The 16,873-nt window shown below is 42.0% G+C and overlaps 1 protein-coding gene across 1 annotated transcript in view; it reads left to right on the top strand.

The window, feature by feature from the left end:
• LOC126285157 (uncharacterized) overlaps nucleotides 1–16,873 on the top strand; it is a 113,146-nt gene that overhangs the window by 16,603 nt on the left and 79,670 nt on the right. The gene's annotated exons all lie outside the window — the stretch shown is intronic.

A 16,873-nucleotide genomic window follows, 5' to 3' on the forward strand; every position in this document is an offset into this window, starting at 1 on the left:
CGCTACTCTCTATTAGCAATTTACATCGACTAAGCAGGTTGTCTAGGAAACAGGGTTCCTTTAGTCGAAAGCTGCTGAACATTCATTCAAGATCTTGACTGTATTGGCTCAAACTGCCTTACAGTAAAAAAATTCATGCCTTGGTACTCAAAAGATATATACTGATCAAACTTCAACTCAATTAATCAGTAAATGTATTAATCTTTAAAAACCAGAACACGCAGGACTAAGAACCAGCAGAAATAACATTAATGTAGAACAGAGTAATGTAGTCAAAGGGAACTATTAATCTACAGTTACATTTTAAAAGAGAAAAATTTCGTTTAGTTCGTTTGACATCAAACAATATAAGACATAACAACATTAAAACAATTCTCTATGAGTCCCCACCCGCAATACAGAGTTATTGAAGCAAATGCTAAACTGTTCAGCAGAAAATTTTATCAATAATAAACATCAATAGATGACAGTGTTAAAATCAGCTTTAACTAACTGTTTAGCAGTACATTACAGGATATAATACGAGTAAAAAGAACCTAACGTCTAGCCGCGCGGTCTAGGGAACCTTGCAAGGCCTGTGCGGCTTCCCACGTCGGAGGTTCGAGTCCTCCCTGGGGCAGGGGTGTGTGTGTGTTGTCCTTAGAGTAAGTAAGCAGGGTGTTAGTAGGGTGTAAGTAGGGTGTAAGTTTAAGGACCGAAGACCTCAGCAGTTTGATCCCGTAAGACCTTACCACAAATTTCCAATTTCATCACTTAGCGCAGAAGCAACTACTTGAATCGAGTGTAAGGTGAGATTAGCACTATCAATTAAAGCTTTGAAATGTCCACAAGGACTTAAATTCAGAGTCCAACGTGTCTAATTAGCTGCGACGCTAGCCCAGACTCCCAAAATTCAAAGTTGCAGTTCACCGTGGAAACAGGCATCCAAAGCTGCTACCAAACGCCTCGCACCTCACAGGACGTCCACACACTGTTTTTCATCAAAATGAGGCCTCTAATCCGGTTCGCGGTCCTCGCGCACACCGGTAGTCTTCACCGGCGTCCCGTGACTGCATACAGCCACTGCCCGCACCCGCCTTCCGCCTTCCGCGCCACCTCGCGGCCCACTCGCCAACCTCCCGGGTCTGTCCACCACCGTCTTTTGTCCTGCACTCTGCACAAGACCTTTACCTCGCCACGGAAAATGCTCCCTGCCGTAGTCCACCAGTCGTTGGTGTCGATGGCACCTGCGGTGAAATCGACAAGGACACATCAACAACTGTTCCAGTTAAGAATCAGCAAAATATAGCGGGAGGGAGGCTGTGCCATCCTGCCAATGTCGCCAACTGTAACTGAGCTCCAACTGTATTTTACTGATCTTTAATTGAAAGTTTTCTTTGCAGCAATCGGATGTCTCTAAGGGATGGTTGTCAAAGATAACAGGTTTCATACGATGTCTGACTGTCTATGCTGAAACTAGATCGTGTTTCTTTCCTGCACGATTATTAAAGTTGTTCAAATTTAGGTGAGAAAGTTGCTTAAAAGGATAATCATTCATAACATTTACTTCGTTTATTGAGTTCCTAAGTAACACAATACCTATACTCCATCAGTCTCATATGAACCGTTAAATGTAGGTCCAGTTTCATACTGAAGTTTGCCATTGCAGTACTGCTTTTCCAGATTTAATCTATCACGCTATATCAGTTCACATATGCCTTAGTAGGTGTTAAAAATATATAGTCCGCCAACAGATGTTACCGCCTAAGAACGTCGGTAAGGACTTATCCATTTATTTCGTGTGTAATTCCCGGCACCAACCGGAAATAAGCCTATTAATGACCCTCTGGATAAAAATTCTAGCTCAAGAATGCTAACATACCTTCGTTGATTACTAGTTTCTGCTCACTGTAGATCCATTTTCAGATGTTTTGCAGTTTTATAATGTCTCTTAGCCTGACTTGGTATGTTTAGCGATCTTCACCTAGAATTTTTAACCATACGTTTAACATAACAGATAGCCTGTCTTCCGATTTTACAATGTCAGTAACAACATAAATATATCAAGTCAGGCTAAGGGACACTGCAGAAAACAGTCAGAGACCTGAAGGTGGCGTGCCAGTGAGCTGAAACCACAAATCAATAAAGGAATTTTAGCAATATTTACCTAGGATCCTTATCCACACATTTTAACACAGCAGACCTCCTTTCTTCCGATTTGGCCGTGTCAGATAACAGTGTAATCACTGTTTATTTCCCTAACATATGAATGATAATTTCGAAACTCATGTATTACATACATCTGCCGATTTATCGTATACTTTTGGTGTGACTCGACTGCATACGATCGTTCCTCTCGAAAGCTGAGGAACGAGTGGCCTCGCAATTTATGAAAATATATCAATGGTAGTGCTTTGCACAGTTCAAGGAAATAGTAGGACAGTACACTCTGTCGAACGAAGGCGCAATCAGCTATGACTGTTCAAGAGAACCAGGGATGCGTAAGGCTACGATAGACTAATTCCTACGTTTCTCGATATTGGTACCCTTTATGAACTATACAGTCCTCTCTTTAGCAAACACTGCGTCTTCTGTCACAATTATAACCTCTTGGGATTGACTGGATTACTCCCACGTAGGAGGCCAAATATATAGTATAGAATTCATTAAGCAACATTCCAGTTATTTTATTTATTAGAATTTAGTTGCACGTAAGTGTTGCATTTCCTACTTGATCGCAATATGAGGTACGAGAATATAAACAGATTAACCCTTTAAATGCATACGGAGTATGTATCCGTCCACGGCATGCTTATTCTCAGTCAGTTTGACGGATGTATCCATCCAAAGCATTCTGTGGCTCGTAGCTAATGGTTATGACGAATTTCAGGGTGGGAGGCGTTATGATATAATTTTCTCATGTTTGATTGTACGTCTCGTCCGTCAAGATAACGTCTTCTCAGTCAGTTATAAGCTATGACGCTTTAGATTGTTTGTGGAAGTAAGGAGATAAATTATGGCAGTCTGTCCTGAAGATTAGGTAACTTTGTAGTCTGCCGGTCGTAAGCCTCGACTTAACTTGTCGGTTTAATGCCTGATCCCGGAGCGGAACAGCACTTGCCAGACGAAGACGAGTATCTGAAGGCGGATGCTGCACCTGGCTGAAACTGCTGCTAGGGTGGCCGCATCCCTCGCTATCTGAAACCAGAGGGTCGAAAAACTTGGCTTCTCCACCCTACCTAGCGTCCCTTAGCGGAAACAGTAATTGAGCAAAGAAACAGATAAATTTTGATGAAATGGAAGGAGTAGATTGCCAGCACGTTGCATGATGACAGATTCAAGAAGTATATTTGATGAACACAATCGCCAAAAGCCAAGGGTCGTTATGTGTTACAACAAGAATAGAATATGGGAGGTGCAGATGGAAGTGATTCCCAGGTTCAGAGCCATGTAAAGGTCAGGAGCAGACTTAGAAGTGTTATCAGAGGATTTTAGGCCATTAACTGGACGTTACATGCTTCTGTGCATACGTCTTGCGCAAAAAAAAAAAAAGTGGTGGCGAAAGAAGCAGATTGGAACGCATACTTAGACCCTTGGGAACACCTGGCCGTATCCTCTCCATGCCAAAGTTCATCAGTTGAATGCCCTGTTTGAACACCAAAAGCGACTCGATCTACAATCATGCATTTCCCATAAATTATGCCAAGCTCAATGATGAAAAGACCAACGTAATGGTGTGCAACATGTGCGAAAAGAGGTCTTCGAAATCAGACATCTTATGCCAAGTGCCTCTCTGATGAGCATCATGTTTTAAAATATTCCCCAAATTAAGCCTGTAAATATGTGCAAATAAAATTTTATTCTGTTCATGGATACGTACTATTCGATTTGAATCTAGTTTAGCTCTGGTCCGTAAACTAAAATCAACTGCGATGTGATTTAATAATTGAGTGATGAACGTGGCGACAAACTGCGCAATCTAGAGCTGGGAGAAATTGTCTAATGAGGCTGACGATCGCCCACAAAAAATATACACTTTAGGGCTTAAAAAGGCAATACTTAAAAATAGTTTCGACGTCGGACTGCGCTTGTTCGTGATATACGTCAGATGTTGGTAATATATCTTTGTATTAAGGTAAAGGTAGCCGTGGGAGTATGCGTCGGCTAATGAACCAGTGTTAACTAGATGCTCCTTTATGTCGCTGACATATTAGTTAATAGCTTATTATCTTCACAGTATTCTTTTGACGAATGTTAACGCTTAGCCAGTGATACAAACTGCCTAGCCACAAAAGTCCACCCCCTGATTAGAGTGTTTAGAAAGCAATACATCAGCAATTCTGAGTGACAAGGATTCGACAAGTCCTTGGTAGTTTTCTGGGGGTATGTGACACCAGACGTCTACGCAGAGGTTCCGTAATTGATGGGCTGGTGTTTTAAGATCGCGTAACTGGCGCCCGATAGCGTCTGAGTCGTGTTTCGTCCGGTTCAGTTCAGGTGAAATTGGTGGCCAAGACACCAACTTGAGTGCACTATCGTACAACTCAATCGCTGTAGCTCGAATTCGTCCTTGTGACATGGACAGTTATCATGCTGTAAGATGCAATCGCAGTGGAGGATGCAGGTGGTTCACAATAACGTTGACATAGTCAACAACTGTTTGGTATCTTCGCTTCCTACCACGGTGCCATGGAAACCCAGGTGAACGCCCCTCATAGCATAATATTGCGCCCACCGGCCAGCATTCGTGGCACAGTGCATGTTCTGAACAGGCTGAGCACGATCAACGACCTAATGTAACAAGAAACATGATTCATCTATTCAGGCGATACGTTTCCATTGAACCACTATCCAGTTTCCATGATCACAGATATCGATGTCGTTGAGTCAACAAGGAAAATAGTAATGGCCGTCTGATGCCGAGCCTCGTGTTTAACAATGTTCGCCGAACAGCGCGTCCTGAAAACTGGCGCCCGCATCCACATTGTAGTCTGTCGTCAGGTCTGCCACAGATCACCACCTGTCCTGCATTACACAGTGGACAAGCCACCGTCCTCCAGGTGTACATCCTGGGCCTTGTCGCCCACCTGAGGTTGCACAGACCTTTCAGCTTTATTCATAGACCCTCACGACAGTAGCATGCGAATAACCGACCAGCTTCGCTATTTCCCACATCCTTGTTCCCAGGCGTTGGGCCATTATAACCCATCTACCTGGCGTAACACGAAACGTTATGCATCTGACCAGGTTACCCGTTTGCATTGGTCCGCTGTCCAAATTCCGTGATTGTATGCCCACTGCAGTCGCAATTATCAAAAGTCGATTATGTTACTGAATGTCCCAGATTGTAGCCCATATCGTCGCTGGAATGACTGGCCAATTCGTCTCTGCTGCATTTACATACTTTCTTTACCTGCCACGTGGTCGCAACGCACCCGATGTCATTCAGTCTCGATGTGGACAAGTGGGCAACAATCCTAAGATCCGAGGGCATTAGTGTGTGTGCGTGTGTGTGTGTGTGTGTGTGTGTGTGTGTGTGTGTGTGTGTGCGCGCGCGATATGTTACTCGTAACAATGTAATTCCAGCCGATACTGTACTTCTACATTTACAATTGTACAAGTACTCTATAAACCATTCTGATGTACACTGAGGTAGCAAAAATTAAGGGATAACTTATATACTAATATCGTATCGCCCCTCCTTTCACCGGCGTATTACAGCATCGGAACGTTGCAGCGACTCAACAAGTCGTAGAAAATCCGCAGCAGGAATACTGAACAATGCTGCCTCTCTTTGAAGGGTTGACTCTGCAGATTTACATGCACGAACTGACGTCTCGATTACGTCATTTACGTTCGGTGGGATTCTTGTTGGGCAATCTGGGAAGCCAAACAGCTCGCACGTATTATCCAGAATGTTCTTAAAACCAATCGCGGACAGTCAACGCCCGATGAGATTGTTCATTGCCATTCTTAAAAATTCCATCGTTGTTTGGGAACATGAACTCCTATAATGGCTGCAAATGGTCCCCAAGTAGTCGAACAAAACCATTTTCAGTCAGTTATTGATTCAGCCTGGCTAGGGAACGTACACCATTCCATATAAACAAAGCCCACATCGTTATGGAGCCACCACCTGCTTGGACAGTACCTTGTTGACAACTTGGGTCCATGGATTCATTGGATCTGCACCACACTTCCACCTTACCGTCAACTCTTATCAATTGAAATCAGAACTCATCTGACCAGGACATCGTTTTCCAGTCTTCTAGGGTCCCAAAAATATGGTGACGAGCGCAGGAGAAGCGCTGCAGGCGATGTCGTGCTGTTAGCAAAGGCAATCGCGTCGGTCGTCTGTTGGCGTAGCCCATTAACACCAAATTTCACTGCACTGTCCTAACGGATGCGTTCGTCATACGTCTCACATTGATTTCTCGCAGTTTTGCTTGTCTGTTAGCACTGACAACTCTACGCAAACGCTGCTGCTCTCGGTCGTTAAGTGAATGTGCCGGTCACTGCGCTGTCCGTGTTGAGAGGTATTGGCAGAAGTTTGGTATCCTCGGCACCCTATAGACATTGTGGTTCTCAGAATACAGAATTACCTATCTATTTCAGAAACCGAATGTCGCTTGCATCTAGCCGTAAGTGCCATTCTGTGTTCAAAGTGAGTTAGTTCCCGACGTGCGGCCACAATCACGTCGCAAACCTTTTCACATGAATCACCTGAGTAGATATGAAAGCTCCGCCAGTGCACTGTCCTTTTACACCTTGTCTATGCGACAATACCATCATTTGCTAATGTGCATTTATCTATTCCATGACGTTTGTCAGCTTAGGGTATATGTCACAGGGTTCTTAGCATGGAACCAAATGTTAGGGTTACTTCTCATTCCAATTGCGTATGCAGCGCGGGATGAACTCTAATCACGTACAGAATGATTACTTAAATGCTTAAATGCCTCTGTAGGTGTTATAAGTAGCCTTATCTTCTCCTCATTATCCTCACGGTAACCTTGCGCAGCCGGCCAGAGTGGCTGTACGGTTCTAGGTGCTACAGTCTGGAGCCGCACGACCACTACGGTCGCAGGTTCGAATCCTGCCTCGGGCATGAATGTGTGTGATATCCTTAGGTTAGTTATGTTTAAGTAGTTCTAAGTTCTAGGGGACTGATGACCTCAGAAGTTAATTCGCAGAGTGCTCAGAGCCATTTGAATTTGAACCTTGCGCAGGGCATTGCAGTATGTTTCTACTTCTACGTAGTGGCCCTAGAAGGCCTAAGGGGCCGCCTGATTGCCGTGCCATCCTCAGGCTATGGTGTCATTGGATGCGAAATGGTGGTTCACGTGGTCAGCACACTGCATTACTGGTCGTTGTCTAGTTTTTTGACCTTGGAACCTTTACTGTTTGGTTAAGTACTCCTCATTTGGCATCACAAGGCTGAGAGCTGCTTATTGCAGTCTCCATACTAAAATGCAGAAATCCTGGGCTTTACCAAGAATCGAACCCGGATCCTCAGCTTGGCAGTCAGACTTGTCGATCGCTCAGATATGGAGATGGAGAGTGTCACTACATTAGCGATACGCAGACAAAAGCAAGCCCTACCAACATGTTCCAAAACGCTGCGTAGCGGATCATACCTTGGGTTCTAATGGAGATAGAGAGGTAGGGTCAAGGGTTTTGGATAGTCCTTGGGCTAGGGACGAATTGTATACCCGGCAGAATGAGAGTCTTTCTGTACGTATCCTACACTACAGGTCAAAATTTGATTATTACACACTTCCTCCAGCCTAGGCACATAGAGCTAATAGGTTGGTTATCTTTGCATTAGATGGGTACTGCAGTCGGCCTTAAGGTACGGTAACTTGCCAGTGAACCGCTGGAATAACAGTAATAATTTTCATAAAGTTTATGGGGATCTAACTACATAATGTGAACTCTGAATACAAAGAAATTTTAGGAAAATGAAAGTGTTTTGAGAATGAAGATTTTGTTATAAGAATAATCAGAATAGCTTCTATATATACTTTTTTATATTATCATTTACGTCAGTCAATAATTTAAAATTTTTGGCACCAGTCTATGGACTGATTAAATACTTTTCCCAGATGCTTAAAACTTTGTACACGCATTTATGACATTGTTATCTAAAAAATAGACTACAATCAAACGATTTCAATCAAGAGTTTTTATCCTATAAATTAGACAAACAAAATTAAGTTCTATCTTTTATAATTAATAAGGCTATAATTTTCCTCCTGGTGATATTAAGCTTGTTTCTGTAGTCTACTTTTCTCCAAATGGTAGCCAGAAATATCACAAAAATTTCAGACCTCTAGCTCAAATATTATTTTTTTTGCGTAAAATAAACATTTCGGAAAATACGATTTTTGGGAAATTCAGTTTAACGGTTACTCACCTCTGTTGTTCTTAAAGACGTCCACTAGCATAATATTTTTGGTTTATGTGTTCCTCCTCTTCTCTCTTCATTTTCGTGCCCCTCTTTGCCATTGTAGCCTCTTCAGTTGCCTCAAGAACCCATTTACCGAGCGGAAGTTTTCGTTTCACGGCTACTCCAGTTGCATAATATTTGTGTATTCGTCGGACATTTTTCGTTTTGCGGCTTCTCCATTTGCATATCTTTCTTGGTTTGTACTCCTCATCTAAATTTTTTGGTGCTCGTTACTGTTCTGATGTTTAGATGCCTTAATATGCGAAACCACTTGCTAGCTGTCCCAGTATAACGGGACAATTCCAAACAAGCGACAGCGAGAGAATCGCATAACTTAAACACATCGCGAACTCATAAATTACCCTAACTACTCGATGCTTTCACAATCTTCAATTTTTGACACCGCCAAGCGACCACCGACCTTAGTACGTGATATCAATTTCAACTTGATGCACGCTTACTTTCCCAGGGAAAAACGCTCTCAACGACGGAAATCCTAACCGATAAACGGATTAGAGGAACTCAGAGAAAAGCTGTTTTTCGTCTCATGTAACTACAAATTAACACTTTCCGTTAAATTCCTTCAATTGTACTGTGAAACCTCTTTTCTTTCCGCGTCTCACTTTACTTTCCTTCAATTGTACTGTGAAACCTTGTTTATTTCCGCGTCTCACGCTTCTGAGTCAACGCAAATAATAATGATGCCATGTGACATCCGACCGCAGCGGAAACATGGTCGTTGCTGCATACCGACATATATTTAAATTTGTTTTTAAAGATGTTCCCAATGTCCGAATCGATTCATTTAACTACCATTTAGTTCGCAAAACTCTATATATGGATTTAAGATGGAAAAAAAAATTGTAATGTTTGAAGCAGATTCACTAGCAATTGACCTTAAGGGGCCTACGAAGGCACCTTTAGATCATGGACGTTTCCGAATATAAACCAAAATAAGCATTTTTGAAAATTTTTACGCAGTCTCCAGTGGATATTTAAGTAACTAACCGCAGCAAATGTCTAAAATTTTAACGAGAATTCTCTAACCATTTGTCTAGAAGTATCCTCTTTCTGCTTTCGAGAATCATTATCCGTTATTGAGAAACACCCCAAAAACATGGTTTATGTGTACCATATCCGAGCAGCGGCATTTAAGATGCGTGCAATACGCACATAATACATAAATAAACTGACGGGTGTACTTCTGAATGAGTGAATGAATGATGCATTTCCGAAAACATAGCGGGTATAATTCCTCAAAATAACGCCTGAGGTTTAAAAAATGGCAGGTACTCAAATGATACATTTACGTGAGTTTTGCAGGTATAATTCGTCAAAATTATACCCGTTGGCGTCCAAAAATGTGTAATAAGAGATATACCCGTGATGAATTTGCGTATTTTGTGGGTAAATCCATAAAAATATTTCCTTAAGCATCAAAAAATTAAAGCTGACGGCTATACCCATGGTGAAGTTGAGTAAATTCTGTGGGTAAAATTCGACAAAATTGTGTACGTAGGCTTCAAAAGTTTTTAATATTACCGGGTACATCCGCCATGAACTCTATTAATTTCTTACGATATGACCGTTAATTACATCCGTAACGGGAAGTTTTAGTATTTTACCCGTAATGGAAAGTTTTTATGTGTAATAGCACTTTCATTAACAAGCGCTGTTGTGGTACCGAGGTAATCGATTTTTGGAAGTCAAGAAATCTGCATCTACCAGACTGCCTTCATCAACGACTTTTCAGGACGTCAATTGAGAAAAGGACAAGTACGAGCGGTGAATAAACACTGTCTATGTTTTTGAGGTCCATGACACTCACCATGCAAGAGCTTATGGTTCAGCTCAGAATATGAGGATGACCCGTGCTTTCTCTCAGTCAAGGACGTCTCTTTTTATTGAAGGGATTAGAGAGTATATTACAATCGAAGCTGTCTCAACTGAAACTTCTGTGTAGAATGTGCAGGAAACTCATCGAGGGTTGTTTAGTTTTATATCTTTGAGTTATGTTTGAACGTCACTGGCCCTAATATCTGTATCACGAGATACAGAAGTAACCTGGGGCAGTACTTCTGTATAATCTTTAATGAAGAAACTTCTCAAAACAGAACTTCACAATTCTAGTTTTGCTTTTAACCCTCAATATGACTTTCTTTCTTGACATTAACTTTGGTGCTACTGGCAGAGTTTACATTTGACCAGGATTTCATTGGTTTTGTGAGCGACCTTACGATAAGGTTATGCTACTGTACTCCCTGAACCAACCACGTACTGGCCGCTTACAAGGCAAATATGTTTCATTCAGCATCTCTCTATCCTTAATCCTATGCTTTTTTTACGCGTGTTATGCTGAAGACCAGAAGGGTCTTCCTTCGAATTTGCTTGCTGTATGGTAGTTGTTTACCACGGAAGGTGCCTTCCCACGTGAACTGTTCTGTTAGGTATGTATCTATCCAGTACATGGTCAACAAGTCGTTTCAACACGGGCCAACGTTATTCCACCTCCTCTTGTCAAGAGGTAAATGTTTGGAGTTTCTCTTCAACGTGTTCCAATATTGCCTCTTACTGATCACTTAACTTTTTTTTGCTGCCCTTTGTACTGTAGTAATCATTGTTGCTACAACTACCTCTCGGGCTGTCATAACAGTTTCATTATGAATATCCTCAATTAGGTCGTGTATATTTGTTGACATTTGGTCTAGTATATTTACCTCCAGAGTCGACTTCCGAATTATAGGTTGTTTTCGGAGGAAGCATTATTAATTTTTCGCAAGCTATCTTACTACGAGAGTCACATACAAATTTGTAACTATCCAAATCGACTTTTTTGGTGATGCAAGTCTTCTGCAAAGATTACTGTATGACTGAAGACGTTTTAGCGAACTAAGGTTTTCTATAAAGTTTTCAAGTATTTCTGGAGTTGGGTCTGGTGTTGGAGAGAAAGATCCAATCCACTCTTGATACAAAATCTAGCCCAGAACATCTCGCAAGTGGTTTCCTTTTCTGTACCGGTGGGTTTATGAACCTTGTTTACAGCGACAGTTATACTACCTTCATTTTCCATTACTTGCCTACATTTTGTGGATAAGGGAAGACTAGGCAGCGGGTTTCTCATAAGATATTACATTTAAATGTTGGTTGTGTGTGTGATGATCATGATATGCGCCATGTAAGAAGGAAAAGCGTCCACAGGTACGTGTTGGAATTGGACAAAGTCTTTCGTCGTTCCGCAATACTGTTGCTCGTTTTCGACGGATCTGCGACTTGAACCTTAAATGTAATCGGTGTAAAGCCTAGGGCATAGAGCATGAAAAGGGCAAGTCATTATTTAGTCACACACTACCTACATAATTTTTTGAAATTATTACAAGAATAATATTTAACTGTAATGTGTAGCATTTACTTCGACTCAGGATCATTGTGTTTCCCAAGAACGAACTAATGTGGAAGGACTGCTGACCTACTTTTTCCGGAGTGTGATCTTTGGAACAGCTACGTGAAATTCAAGTTTGTTGCTGTAGAAAAGAAGCTAAATTGAAAGAATTACTGTGATGTGAAATATGACGCAAAAAATATTTTATGTGAGTGAATTATGATTTATCGGCCATTGTTATTTCCAAGAGCATCTTTTAATTCTGGTGTTACGTGTGACTGGGAGACCACCATGGGTGACATTGCTTTATCTTTCTGCAAGCAGATACGAACTGCGATGAGAGATGTTCACGCAGTCACTGATGCACTAGTGAATGCAAAGATGCTTTTGCGCTGTCTGACAACAGTCTGGGCGGAGGGACTCCTTGCTTTCTACGAAATCTTGAGATTGTTGGAAGGTGCAATGGGTCGTCATTCGGTACGGCATAATTAGAGGTACCTGGATTACGACGCCGCGAAGCTTTCGAACGTGATCTTGCATGTTGCCTTGGGGAAGGATGGTGTGGACGAAACTACCAACTAAGAGCCAGTGTTGCAACACATATGCAACACCTTGAAATTTTTTAAAAAGAAGATCCCATTCTGCTTTCAACTTATATATACCATGAAAGAAACTGTGTGCCGGACCGAGACACGAAATCGGGACCTTTGCCTTTCGCGGGTAAGTGCTCTACCAACTGAGCTACCCAAGCACGACTCACGCCCTGTCCTCACAGCTTCACTTCTGCCAGTATCTCGTCTCCTATCTTCCAAACCTTACAGAAGCTCTCCTGCGAACCTTGCAGAAATAGCACTCCTGAAAGAAAGGATATTGCGGAGACATGGCTTAGCCACAGTCTTGGGGAGTGCTAGTTCTGCAAGATTCGCAGGAGAGGATCTGTAAGGTTTGGAAGGTAGAAGACGAGGTACTCGCAGGAGTGAAGCTGTGAGGACGGAGCGTGAGTCGTGCTTGGGTAGATCAGCTGATAGAGCACTTGCCCGCGAACGGCAAAGGTCCCGATTTCGAGTCTCGGTCCGGCACACAGTTTTAATCTGCCAGGAAGTTTCATATCAGCGCACACTCCGCTGCAGAGTGAAAATCTCATTCTGGTATATATACCACCTTTACAACGGTCTATTGTCTGGTGGTTAGATTCTAAGACGTAAAGGCGCATTTCGGGAAATGTTACATTCCTGCAGGCTGGTGCCACGATGCAGACTCTGCCTCTGTAACAGATTTCCTTCCTGATACGCCCTCAGCTCTAAAAAATATGTTAGCTACTGCAATGGAAGAAATTGCTAATGGGTTAACAGCAGACATACGTGAAAATTAATTGTGTAGAAAACAAATCTATTTCGCATGAATAATCTAACTATTAGAAGTGTAAAAGGTACAACAAAACTATTTCTGAAAAAATGTGTATATGCAGCTACTTTCCGTTTTTTAATTGTACTGTTATACTTGTACCTGTTTCCAAGAAAGGTCTGCAGCTGAAGTAATCAGCTGTGTTTCAGAGAATGAAAATTGTCATTATAAAATCAGTACTTCTGTTCTCACAATTTCTTTCTCTTGAACATTTTTAATTTTTGAAAACAAATGCATGGTTCTTCGTTTATTTTCCTTCATCTTCTCATTCGATTTACCAATAAGGAATTTCAGATACTGAAATCAAAAGTAATAAATGTAAAAAATTTTGTAATGAAACTGTAAGAAAATGTGTAGTGTAATTACATAAGATTACAAAAATTTTCTAACTAATAAAAGATATAGATTATCGGCTTTTAAAATGCATTTTGGATCATTAGGGTAAAATAAAAGTTCACAGTACTAGAAGAAAGTGGGGTGGCTCAGAGTCTAGCGCACTGGAGGACAACGTTTCAAACCTGCGTTCGACTATCCTGGTTTTAGTTCTCCGCAATTTCCCTAAACCGCTTTAGGCAAATGCTGGAATTGTTCCCGTGAAACAGCATGGTCGACTTCCTTCCATATTCTCCCCCAATTCAATGGGAGCGATGAGCTCGCTATTTGGTTCCCTCCCCCGACACAACCATCCAAAGACGGCTGATTGGAAACGTTCTGTACAAGACGCGTTACAACTGCTAGAGTCTTCATGGTCAATGAACAATTAATAATCACTAATTTGGCGCAGTAACATAGGTACCGCGTGATACAGAAAATCTCTTCAGAAAACGTGAACATATAATAGTCACTAAAATGATACCCTAATGCTTCAGCCTAGCTAGGAAATCCGGGTTCTCTCAGATACGCAGCCAATGAGGCAAGACACATATGGATCATATGTTGCGTACTCCAGAACATCGTTTCCGTGAACACTAACGGCACATCATAATGCAGCAACCTAAGCAATAGGCTGTCGCATGACATTACCTATTGGAAAGAGACGGAATACATGACGACCTTACTAGGGTTATGACACAGGCGCCTAACTATGGAAGAGCTTCATTAAAGAATCTATCGAGATTCGAGAAAGGAAATCACTGATCAGTCGTGATTGTGTCTACATCCTTAATAAGTCTTAATTTCATTAAGATAAGAAAGAAGATACTCCATAACGTACTGACTTGGAGAGCAAGCGTAGGAACAGCAAAGGTGCTGCCAATACGCTTAACTGGGCGCGAGCCTAGGATGGAACCGCAACGCCCCCTTAGTAGTCAGTTTATCAGCGCGTCTCATGATGACCACGTGGTCGTTTGCCGATTATATACGCCAGGCGAACACAGAAACCCGGTCGTTAACCCGTGGACTACTTGGTCATTAAGTACGACGAGAGGTGCTGCAGAATCAGATACCGTCATCTTATAATGATTAACTGTATTGATAACGGAGTACCAGCTCCAGAGAGTATTATAAGAGTAAAAGGAGTAGAATCATTGGTGCTTAAATTATATTTCCGGCATTTGGCTATGCAAACTTCTTTATTTTTTATTAGTATAATGATTTAGGCCTTGCGCCATTATCTAGCACGACAACTTTGGGTATAATTAAAGTTTGTTAAGTGATGGACCATGCTCTTGGTAGAGTGGCTTGCGTACCTCAGCGACACAGATAGCCATACCGTAATACAACCACAGCGGAGGGCCAGACAAACATGTGGTTTCTGAAGAGGGGCAGCTGCTTTATCAGTAATTGCAGGGTAACAGCCTGGATGATTGAGTGATCTGTCCTTGTAACATCAACCAAAATGGCTTTGATGTGCTGGTACCGCGAACGGCTGAAAGTAAAGGGGAACTAAAGCCGTGATTTTACCTGAGGGCATGCAGCTATACTACGAGGGCTATTCGGAAAGTAAGTAACGATAGTTCGCGAAATAGAAACAACAGTGCAAATCAAAACCGTTTATTTGCTACAATTAGGTATAACTTCCAGCAACTTATCTCCATAGCCGCCAAATCCAACTTAGACGTTTGGCGTAGCGTTATACTAACTTTCCAATACCCTCGTAATAGAAGACAGTCACCAGTGCTTTCCGCCTATTCTCTTCGCTGGCCTACAGCTCGTTGTCTGTGGCAAAATGTTGTCTTCGCTGCCAGCGGTTCATGTGAGCAGAGATGAAACTCAGCGGAAGAAATTTACGGACTGTATTGTGGGTAATTAAACATTTCCAACTGAAAACGATGTGCCGGCGGGGTGGCGGAGCGGTTCTAGGCGCTACAGACTGGAACAGCGAGACCGCTACGATCGCTGGTTCGAATCCTGCCTCGGGCATGGATGTGTGTGATGTCCTTAGGTTAATTAGGTTTGAGTAGTTCTAAGTTCTAGGGGACTGATGGCCTCATAAGTTAAGTCCTATAGTGCTCAGAGCAATTTTAACTTTTTTTTTTTTTTTTTTTTTTTTTTTGCAGGACATGTTCACTGTCCCTGCAGAATGCGGCTGAGAATTGCACGACAGTTATGTAATGTTGCCTGCATAGCTTCAGGCGAAATTTCTCACCAGGCCCACGTACTTGGCGGAAGACACTATTCTTCTAGGTATCTCTATGTGCTCCCTGTGTGCTGAGAACTACAAAGAACGGCGTAACCCGCTCAACGGGCATACTATAGAGACTGTTCAACGCACCTGTGCAGATCGTCATCGGATTTTCACTGTGGTTTCCATTTCGCGACCAATCGTTCCTTACTTTCCGAATAACTCTCGTAAAAGCAGTAGAATCATTGGTGCTTAAATTATACGAGGCATCAGTTGGTAGGACACATTGTGACACATCAAGGTGTCAGTAGTCCAGTCTGGTGGAAAGCTTGCCTGAGGAGGGGGGAGGGGGTGTTAGAAGTCTTAGAGGGAAACCAAGAGATGAATATAGTAAGCAGATCCAGAAGGAGGTTGCAGTAATTGCTCACAGACGAAGAGGCTTGCACAACACAGAGTAGCATGAAGAGCTGCATCCGATCAGTCTTCGGACTGACGACCGCAGCAACAACGAAATCTAATTATACGCAACTTTGTTGTCTTGATAATGGCTTAGAAATAATTAATGAATGAACCGGTAGTTACCCTCAAAAAATTACTTTTTACGATAGTACATATCAAACTGGACTTGAACATTTTTTAAGTGCTCTTCCTCAAAATGGACCTTTTTTGAGTATTCTTATATGATAATCCCTTTCATCAGTCACAAACTGAAAGCTTAGCGGTTTACTAGTTCTCAAACTGTACGAGTGTGAGACTACAACGAATGTTAGAGAAATAGAGGGATAGACTTCCTTCACACCTGTTCCTGAATATGTTCTAGAGAATAAATAAACATTGAAATTACAAGAACTTGGTCTGAATAATGTTGGACAATTTCAAGAATTTGGGTGGCACATCAGTATAAAAATGCACCTCCTACACTCACTCACAGATTATTCCCCTGAAAATGTGCAATCTTATAGAAAGGGGCATGGAGAACTCTTCTACCAGCACGTCAGGAGATGGATAAAAGGCATCAGGGAAGACGGAATGAGATTTTGATATCCGACTATTGTTGGGTGTTGAAGAGGAACAGGAAAAATGAAGTTTCTGTGAGGGT

The sequence above is a fragment of the Schistocerca gregaria genome, chromosome 8, assembly GCF_023897955.1.
Source record: "Schistocerca gregaria isolate iqSchGreg1 chromosome 8, iqSchGreg1.2, whole genome shotgun sequence".
In the NCBI taxonomy this organism is placed as follows: Eukaryota; Metazoa; Arthropoda; class Insecta; order Orthoptera; family Acrididae; genus Schistocerca; species Schistocerca gregaria.